At 31.6% G+C, this 10,068-nt stretch overlaps 1 protein-coding gene across 3 annotated transcripts in view; it reads right to left on the reverse strand.

Annotated features, from left to right (window-relative positions):
• Positions 1–10,068, reverse strand: part of LOC102673581 (semaphorin-2A) — a 259,910-nt gene that overhangs the window by 48,620 nt on the left and 201,222 nt on the right. The gene's annotated exons all lie outside the window — the stretch shown is intronic.

The following is a 10,068-nucleotide window of genomic DNA, read 5'->3' on the forward strand; positions in this document are numbered from 1 at the left end:
TGTACGTGCGAGCTCGAGACGAGCGGAAGGAAGGGTGGGAAAAAAATTTGTACGGGGAGCAATTTGCGGGGTTGATCGATGGCGGCGGGTGCGCGAGCGTGAAGTCATCGTGTTCTCGATTTAAAAAAAAAAAAAAAATGCCCAGTCAGCTTCGAAATGCCGGACATCCACCGATCTCTTCCGTGAAGAATTTCCAACTTTCCCTCCCCCTAAATTCGTCCTCAGGAGTGAGTTACTTGCAGGAATTTCGATGGAATCGTAGGTGAATACGATCTTTTCGCTGATTGAATTCTTTTTTTTTTAGGAGGAAGAGTTGTTATTGATGGCGTACAATTAATACAATTAATAGAGATTGTCAAGAGAAATGTCAAGAGAAACAATGTGATGGAAACATTGGTATGCATGAAACTTGTATGTCTATTTGTTGTAGGTTTTGAAAGAGCAAATATTTTCATAAATTGTTGGTTTTTAATTTTTCAAAACTGAATGGTTGCGGTTGGAAATAAATATGGAGAATTTTTAGAATAACAGAATAGAGAATTTTCTGTGGTTTTTAATGGGCACAAGCAAACGGAAATACGGCAGAAATGATATTTTTAATTCGATGGCCACATTAGACCTAAGTGATGAACGATAAAGGAATAAATATTTCAAAATGGTTGGAACAAGAGGGATAAGCTATGTACTCGACAAACTTGGAAATCTGCTAGATAGTAAATCAGAAAAGCGTCGCTGTCTGACTTGGTGTTGCGCTTGATAGACAGCACCGAACTGCGATGCATTATCCGACGCGTCGAGATCCACTTTCCATCTTCTCCCTTAAATTTTCGATGGTGAAACGCGTGTCAAGAAAGAGGGATCGTTGCTATTAACACCGAAAATTCTGCCAAGAATAATAACGTATAATGGGTCAATTTTAATAATTTTTATGACAGGGAATCAGGGAAGTATAATGGTATACTTTATAACTTATGATGATGATTGTATATAGAAATGGCACCAAAAATTAAGCTTTTAAGCTTTCGACGATACAGAATGTTATGTGTTGCCTGAAATATTTTTTTTTTATATGGATAATTGTTTGCCTTAATAATAAATTGATACAAGTTTAAAATTGAAGAAAGAGTTTTATTATATCGTAAGAAAGGATAAGATTGTGAAAGAAAATTTAAGGAACGATGTAAAGTTACAAGAATCTTTCTAAGAAAGAAAAAATTAAATGATAATATTTTTAGAAATGCTGCAATTTTGTCTTGAATATAATGTAATTAAGATGGCAATTTCAATTTGAATAAATCGTATTTGAATTGAAATCGATTGATTTCAAAATTTATAAAATTAATTAAAAATGAAGCAAATTCGATTCTTTATTAAATTTCTCTTCATGACATTTTCCCTTTTTTTCTCCTAATTTTCAAATATACACATTGATTATTAATTTAATAATTTTTACTTGCTTAAAAGAAGAAAGAAAAAGAAAACTTGGAATTCTCTATTCATGAAACGATCCAATATCCTTCGTCGTAACTTAAAATCGTATGGCATATTAAAACCCTGGAACCAAAAGAGTTTTATCTCACGCAATCTGTATATATATACGAAAAATTTAATTCAAACCAGGAAAAGAATAGAATAAATTTTAAAAGAGATTTACGTCTACAAACTTACGTCACAATAAAAATCCTCTTCGTTTAAAGCAATGATAAATATACCTTTGCAATAACGAAGTCCACCATTTTAAACATATCAATAGATCTCGAATGTTTATACAAATATATTATATTTTTAATATTATACATTTATCCTACATATTTTACGTAAATAAATACAGAGTGTTCAAAAAATTAATGGAATGATTCTTCAAACTAACATAAAACAAAAATCAAGAACGAAAATAAATCGATTTTGTTTCAAGTTATGAAAAATCGATAAATATATTCACGACACATATGAATATCCTAAAATTTTTCTAAGTAATACAAAAAAGAATTTATTACAGATATATCATAGAAGATCCACGTTATCTAGTTAACAATGTGAAATATCTAGAAGACGAGAAAGAATATTTAATAGTTCATCGAAACGATCATCACGGTCCCTGACGTGCAACAATATATCGATTCCAATCGATTCATATGTGTATTACGGTGTATCAATTGCTGAAACGCTCGACTCTGATCATGCATGAAATCTAATCACATCCGTCGGATTTCGATTGATTCACTAAATGCGTTTACCGTGTTTCCAGAATCGCGCCGCGCCGCTGCCCGTTTAATTATGTAAAATATAGCAGCATCGCTTAACGTTATGTACTTCGACGATGAGAATTTTAAATCGATTAAAACGATTCTATTTATGCTCAGGCCTGTGTGTAAATATATACATTAATTATCACTTTTGTGATAAAAAAAATATATATATATTGCCACGAATATACGACGAATTGCAATTGAAAAATTTTTACAGAAGAAAATTTCCAAAGTAAGACTATTATTTTATTTACTGTGAAAATTAAATTAATTATTCCCCCAATGAATCTACAGCGATAATAGAGATTTTTGAAACGATCTAAGAGGATCAGAATAAGTTTCCATTGTTTCAAATGTAAAATTAATTTCTAGAATATTATCAAGTCTTATTTTCTATTAAGAGGTGTTCCTTGTGTACTTCTAACTCGATACGCTAATAAGATATGTTGAATTAGAATAGACGAACCGTGACGAGCCCGGGACTGCGAATTGGACTCTATTCGATGAACGAAGCGCAATGCATCTCATTATTCGAACGACAAAGGAGTTTCAAATTAGCTGTGCGAAACGGAGTTACGCGATCGTCTCACAAAGTTTTATGAACAGAATATGGTATAAATATGCTCCTTATTCTTAGCAATTTTTAATAATAAAATATATTCGCATTTATAATATCACTTGATAAATCAGAATCTTTTCTCTTTGAATATCAGATCTAGAAAATTAATCAACATCTCTCTTATCTCTGTCGATCATCTAATTCTTACGATTTCAATCTTCTAATAATGAAAAATTGCAATTATGGTAAAACGATAAGCAAAATGATCTTTGAAGTGCATTAGCACCGCACCCAATGTACGTACAACATCATTAGCTATCACTATCGTCAAGAAAAATGGAACTAATCGATATCATCTTTCCACAGCACTCCAATATCGATAGTAGAAGCACACAGCAAGATATTCGCATAATTTCAACGCCATCCAATATCATCGTGTTGATGATATGCAAGAAGAACATTTAAATCTATCTCGAAATATATCTTAAAGATAAAAAAAAAAAATCATCTGATAAAAAATTATTAGGAATACACCTCGACTTTTAAACTTTTTGTATGTAATTAAACTCGGTTAAAAAAATAATTTATATAACTTCTGGTAATTTATAGCTTAGAAAATTTATTGACAATTCAGCTTTATTTTATTAATAATAATCCAGTTGAATTTATATTTAAACTTTTGATTTATTTTAACTTTTATACGATATTTTCTGGAAAAACGTAAAACATAAAACATGAAGGTATAAAAATAACTAAATATTTTTATTATTACCTGACTATAAACCTGAATGTAAAAAATTTATTAAAATTTTAATTTTCAGCTAAATGATACCTTTCTTCTTAGAAGAAGAAGAAAAATAAACATTGGTTCAGATTCAAGAAATAAAAAAAAAGAAACAAGTGAAAAAAGTCCCTAAAGTAACAGATAATTTCCATAAAATCTCACGAAAAGTAGGTTAAGGATCCACAAGTTCCACAGGTTGCCAACACGAAAGTGATTCAAAGATTTCCGTGTCACGGCACCGTTCCGCGAAGATAAGATTCGAGTGTTTTGGATCGCGATATCCAAACCGATACTCGACCATCTTTTTTTCTCTTCTCGGTTATGATAACTCGGCCAGAAGTCTGATAATTGGAAGTGTTCAATTAGCGTGCTTTAATTGTGGAGCGAACTTCAATGTAGACGTCGATTCTCCAACTACAATTAATGGGTATCACCTTTCTAATTAACGAGGAACGATGGCTCGAACATGATATCGATCCTGTGTCGACGATACAACCGGGCAAAAAGGGATTCATAAAGGACAAAGGGTGGGAGAAGAACCATGATGGGATTAGAAACATGTAGTGGAGGACAACGATCCGAGCAATTTGAAGCCAAAGTCGATTCCATCTATCTTTTTGTTTTTCTTTCTCTCTCTCTCTCTCTTTTTTTTAACTATCTATTTTATTTTTCAGTTTTATCCATTCTTCGTTTATTTTTATTTTCCCTCCACATGGATTAAAAAACTTGAGAACATATTTTAAAATTTTCATCGATTATTTTTATTAATATGAATGGATATACGTGTGAATTTGTTAGAAGCATATTTGTTAGAAGCAATGAACAATCAAATTTGAAGAAAGTTAGATAAATATTAATTACTATTATTTGCATAAAAAGATGAAATGCTTGTGATTCTTTTAGGAAAAATTTATTATCGTGGACAACCAGAAAGAAGCAGAAAGATCGAAGGCATTATCGAGCAATTTATTTTGACGTATTGATTTAATTCTCTCACCCTTTTGCTCCATTATTCGAAGAGGAAACGTTTATCTCTTTTATTTTTCATTCCATCGATACATCGTTGTGTTGTCTACGTTTTTATGAAATTCGATCCAAAAAGATTTTGTTTTTCTTCATCGTTCCGACCCTGACATTGGAAAGCTGGTCACTTGTCACAATTCATGGAGAAAAAATTCTTTGATGGCGTCACAAAGAATTGATTAGAGTGATGTATAAGTATTCTTCTTTTTTTAATTTTCATATAATGGAAAATCAATTTAAGATTTTCTTGCATTATTTTAATCTATCGATATAAATTCATTACTTCATATGTTATATTAATCATTCATTCAGCTCAATATCATAGAAGCAATATTTTCTTAAATTCCAAAAGAATTAAAATATTCTTTCAGATCACGATCCTAAATCCTACGTTCCTCGAATAAAAATACTCGCGATATTTAACGAAAGAAGAATCATCAAAAAATGAATTTAATAACAATTTCACTTTTAGGAAAATCGCGATTATATCGAAAAAATAAATCCATCGATCCAGCAGCCATCTATCCCTCGAAATCCAATTAACCAGCTGGCGGACGATTAACAGTATCACTCGATCGAAACTGCGCTCAATTCACGTTTACAAAGCACGCTCTTGATTCGAATTCGCCAGGTAACGCGCCGCGTTTTATCCGTGGCCTTTTAATTAAACTACCGCCCCCCCTCCTCCTCCCTCCCCACGATAGGAAGGGGGGGATCGAGCCTTCCGTCTGAAATCCAGAGTCACATCATCGAAACGGCGCGTTCTCGAGGATTATAGAGCTTAATCGTTTCGCATCATTGGAAAAGGAATGTCGGGATCGTTTTCCTTTTGCGCGAGAATTCTTATCGGAATTCGATATTGCGGAAGGGCGTTTGACTGCGTGTGCAGGTGGATATAGAAGGGAAACGGGGCCATGGAACGTAGCCAGAAAAAAGGGAAACGAATTCGAATCGAACCGTTTCGTTCCATCTTGCTCTCCCCTCGTTAGAAAATGCAATTTATCGTAAGTAGCGTTTCTTTTCTTTTCTTTTTTATTTACCTGTTTCGCACTCTCGTTACGAAGAAATGAATAGAGGATTCGTTGTTTTAAGAGGAGAAGATTATTTCGATCATCTCTTATCCGATTTTCTGTCACCCTTATCCTTTCATACGATGAATCGTAATTTTGTAATCTTGTAATCCATCCTCTTTCGCAATTCTGTGTGTGAAATTATTATTGCGCTCGTTTGGAAATGTTTGAATTTATCGCGTTTGATTGTGGATTGGATATATAGTCATGTGTTAAATAAATTGTAAAATAGTTATTATACGAATTTTAAATATAAAGATTGTACTCCGTTTAAATAATAAAAATTATAAATGATTTGACGATGAAAGGATTAAGGTTGAATGTATTGTAAGTATATTATAATTGAATGAGAATTTGAATATTTTATTTTGATTAATATTATTTGTTTTAAGTATTGTTAAGATTTTTGATGATGAAAGGATTAAAGATGAATGTAATGATTATACAGTTAAAGAATCGTAGCATATTTAATTTTACTATCCGAGTAGAGATTTTATTTATTTATTTTTTTATTTTTTCGTTAAATAAATGCAATCTAACGTACTTAATTATTTATAATATAAAATAGAATAGTTATATAGTTATATCAGTATATGTTCTGGCAATATCATAAAGAAGGATTTATTGTGACGTTAAATTTGATAATTCGTTCGTCAATGCGTTTTGGAATTCAATATCTACCAGTTGTCCCGGAATTACCTATTAGATTAGCATAATGCTATTTTATTGAGCATCGCCAGGATTAAACTTTCATTATCCGGACTGTTTAGCAAATGAACCACGCAAGTATCGATAAATACCTTAAATATAAACAAAATAAATTGTCTCTATCCCAACGCTTACAATTCGTATTTGTAATCCGAAACGTAACACGAATCCGATAAAATGATTCTAATAATCATAAAATAGCAAATTCAAATCTTATCGATCTGTTATTGTAAAGTAACATTGTAAAGTAATGTGTGCCTCTTAATGAAAAAATAATAGGATGTATCATACTCTTTTTTTAAATTCAATTTCTAATTATGGCCTATAAAATAAATTTCAAAATTATTTCTCTTATATTTCTTGATAAATAATTTATCATTGATATAATTAATACAAAATAATGAATTAAAGGAAGAAATATTTTCACTAATTTTATATAAAACATGAAGAAAGAGGAAAACACAATCTAGGATATATTCTTGCTTTGTATGCTTTGATATATATCCTCACCCTTTACTCGCTATTGTAAGCTGGATAAATCATTTATAATGTAAACATGTATTTTGCAATTTGTGAACTAAAACGTGTATTTTTCTTAAGTATTGATCTATTGCTCTTGCTTCATGCAATTTTCTATGTGCATATGTATATACACGTACTTTTATTTATATTTTTGATCACTTAAAACTTTTTCTTTATACATCTTTTTTAAAATTAAAGCAATAAAAATCATTTTTAATGTATAATTCCAAATATAATCCAGTATATTTATGCACATATATTTTATATTTTTATGAATATAAATGTAATAAGCGGATTTATACATTTATAGGAAATTTAAATGTACAAAATGTATATATCAAAAAATACAAAATATTTTCCATCAAATTTCATTTCTCTAACTATATTCATAAAACTCTTAATCTCTGCATAAATATTCTAGTAATTAAAAAAAAAAAAAAATTAAAGAGTAGAGATTTTATTCAATTTTGCTTTGGATATTTTTTATTTTGTATTTTTAATATATCCATTATTTCCTTTAGTATAAGTAAAATAAAAGTATAGCTTACAAATGCATAAATATATCCACAATCTGGAAATGACTACAATGTTTCATCCAATTGTCAGAACACAATTCACAGATATAATTTTTTCTGTCACGATAAATACGTTACACAATTCCTTACACTGTCATCTCTCTCTCTCTCTCTCTCCCCCCTGTACCCAGAAACATCTCTCAGACGTTGCCCTCGTGGCCCTCTCCATTACCGGAGCCGCGTAGCATTTTGCTGGCATTTACCAAATTAAGAAGGGAGGCACACAAAAGAAAACGTCAGTGAATAGCCGACAGGATAGTAAAGCAGGGGGGAAGAAAAGGTTGGAACCGAATCAAGAAATAATACTTGCGTAGTAATGATGCAACGTTCCCCGTCAAAACCTCTCTATCCACTGCCGAGAAAACAACCCTCTGCTCCACCCTCTCCACGATGACCTTCATTGTAAAGGAGAAACGACAGCTCACTACAAGAATATTAGATTACCACCCTAATAGGAGGGGATATTTGCAAGACATTTTTATTTTGCTATTTAAATTGGCGACGAGATTATGGCTGAACCAATAATAGATTTTTTTCAAACACGTAATTTTATAATAATATTGTTTTATTTTAATATTTTTTTTTTATTTCTTTGATCAGAATGATATAATATAATAAGAATACAAATTTAATACAATGGTAACGGAGAGTGAAGATTAATACAATATTTGATTAATGATATAATGTAATGCATTATTAAAAATAATGCTCATAAAGCTCGAAGGATTAATCAAATAATGAAATCTCGTTGAATTAATCAATAGAGCCGGTGTATCAAGGGGTATTTGGAAAAACAGTATCTCGATTACACGTGTCGCTTATATATATTTTTTTTTTCATTCTCTCGATTGTCAGGATTAATCGAGAGCGTTCTTTAAAAAATTGCAAAGGAATTTAATTCGCTCCTTCGTCTCTCGTCTCATCGTTTCTATCGTGCCCCGAAGGTTTCAGTAAATTATCTTTCTGCAAATTGAAACGTTTAGCAAACGAAACCTGGTCATCCCCTTCGTGTACAGAGGAACGATTCGGTACATAAACGCGGATATATATATATATGTATGTATCATTTCAGTGCTCGAGCTAAGAGTGCATGCAAATATAACTGGTCTGATTAGCAGTACACGTGGATGGAACTTATGCAAATATATAGTAGCAACGATACACGAAAGAAATAATTGATTAATATTTGTTTAAACAGAAATGTCTTGGTGTTTTCGATCGATCGAATTTTTCTCCATGATTGAGTTAATTAAAGAATAGTAATAAGAATTAGGAGAAATTACGTTAGTGATGATAAAAATCTATCAATAAAAGATTGATTTATCCAATCCTTTTTATTTTACAATGAGAAATTAAAATTAATTTATATCTATCTTTCGTTTATTATTCATTCTTTCAATTTTTCAAAAATCAATTTTATTCTTATTTTATTTATTCTCAAATTAAAAAAATTTAATTCTAGATATATATCATTCTTTATGAGATTCTTATAACTATTCTTCTTTAATATAATTAATTCACTCTTTACGATTAATTCAAAAGATTTCATTGCATTAATTTTTATAATACTTTGTAATTTTTTTTTACCACTTCATTTCAGTTAATTTTTTAATGAGAATAATATTAAAATTAATTAATTAAAACGAAACACGTCCGCTCGGCAAAAATTTTACAAAAAAAAACTCATCATACAAAAAAACCAAAAATTTGAAATATCTCCTCACAAAAAAGTATATATATATATATACATATATACAAAAAAGACGAGCACAATACGGGGACACGTATTTCATCCAGACAAAAATTTTTACACGATCGCAAACAACAGCCTACTTTTTCCTACCGAAAACGAGCAAACTTTGGATGAAAATAATCTAAAACAGGACACAGCCCACCCCTTCTATTATCCCTAACTCGCACAGAGAGACAGTTCGAGCTCACGAAACATTTCACGCGTGACCCAGTTACCCCCTCGAACGTAACGTTACTTTTCATTTCAATCCAGGGATAAATAACAACAAAAATCGTTCCGACCATACGTTTCCGTATAAGGCCACGAATAAAAATCGATCCTTGTCCCATTTGATGAAATAAGAAATAAAATATAACACATATAAAAGGAAATACACGGAAATAGGGCGGAATGATAATTCGTCTGCAATCAGCGGGGACGATAATTATCATCGCGAATCTCTGCGATATCACAGCCCCTCTGTAACACACAGTGTATTTCAAAACACGGATTATCCGATCGTTCGACGTCACACCGAGAAATTTAATCAATCGACACCCTTCCACCAACCTCCTCCCTTCCTCTCTTTCTCTCTCTCTCTCTCTCTCTCTTTCTCGCCGCGCACCGTGTAGAATTTTAATCACGAGAATCATAAAAATCCGTTTCGTGGCACGTACACACTTCGTTCCACGAGTTTCCGCTTCCGCCCCCGCTTTGATGAAGCGCAACTTTTTATCGCGAGGATTTTCATCGCGCGACATTTTATTATGTGAGAGAAGTAGAGGAAGGGGAAGAAGAGAGAGAGAGAGAGAGAGAGAGAGAGAGAGAGAGAGAGAGAGAGAGAGA

The sequence above is a fragment of the Apis dorsata genome, unplaced genomic scaffold (assembly GCF_000469605.1).
Source record: "Apis dorsata unplaced genomic scaffold, Apis dorsata 1.3 scaffold_44, whole genome shotgun sequence".
Taxonomy (NCBI): domain Eukaryota; kingdom Metazoa; phylum Arthropoda; class Insecta; order Hymenoptera; family Apidae; genus Apis; species Apis dorsata.